Genomic DNA, 1,249 nt, shown 5'->3' with positions numbered 1-1,249 from the left:
CCAAAAATCACAGATAGCACATTTTTTTAGCTTTGTGCTCAACCAAAATTACGTGAGGTCGTGATAATATTATTAATACTTCTGTATATTGTGTATGAATGTGACAGTGTTGTTAATGGTTAAAAAGACCGGTTGTTATAGATGTAATATATGAATAAATTCCCCTTCATATTACCAAATCAGGAAATATTTACGTGACCATGCGTATATAATTATACAAGACAGTAACGTAAGTTTCGATAAAAATAAAACGTTACCAGGGAGTTTGTGTGTGTACGGAAACACAGCCACTAAGTTTGTATAAAAGGCAGCTTGCCTCAACCCTTTGAACACTCTACTCTTACAATTTCTAGAGAGTGAGGAGAAACTTTTTAATACATGTTTAGAAACATTACGGTAAGTATCTTTTATATAACTTCACTGTAAGAAACGTACACACCTAACACTTAATTTATGACAAATTCAAAGACAGTTAACGACACAAGTTAACTTTCTTATTTGAATTAAAACTAGTTAACTCAGTCAAACAAAGATTTGCACTAAAAATTATTCCAAATGTAATTTGACACAATTAATTTTGGTACGCAATTTGAACTAAATATTTAATTAATTACAGCATGTTGTATTCAAAAATAATGTATTAAAACTAGCACGGACTTCTTACGAAACTAACAAAAACGGAGAATTTACTCACCACATAATAACTCGTACATTTCGTCGTAGGGTCCGTGAGCAGTAACGTATACAGCAGCAGTAACTAGAAATATTGCAATAATAACTTTCATTGTTACGGAATTCAAGGCTTAAAACAGTTAAATTCTAATCTCGGGTAAGAACGAATATTTTGTGGAGGGAGTGAAGGAATGTTGGAAGGAAGGTCCCCAAGAGGTAAGTACAATATTCAAACACATTATCGTGATGTCATCCAAATATCTGAAGAAATAAAACTGGTTCTCCACCATTCTCTAATCCTTGCCTTCTATAATTCAAGCTTCTCATCTTCAATACATTTTCTAACATCCTCGAGCTAAGTCAGTCTCTGCTTGCATCTTGCTCTTCCTCCTTCGATTTAACCCATCAAAGACTCTACCAACCTCCCCTCAGCTCTAATTATACGTCCAAAGTAATGCATCTTCCATTTCCTACATATGTCCAGCAGTTGCCTTTTTTTTTGTCTTTCCACGTTCCAACGCTTCCTCTTTATTTTATCCTCTAATAAATACGATTAATCACAGTTGTTTTATCCTTT

This window comes from Limulus polyphemus, unplaced genomic scaffold (genome assembly GCF_000517525.1).
Source record: "Limulus polyphemus unplaced genomic scaffold, Limulus_polyphemus-2.1.2 Scaffold7295, whole genome shotgun sequence".
NCBI lineage: Eukaryota > Metazoa > Arthropoda > Merostomata > Xiphosura > Limulidae > Limulus > Limulus polyphemus.
This window is presented reverse-complemented; position numbering follows the sequence as displayed.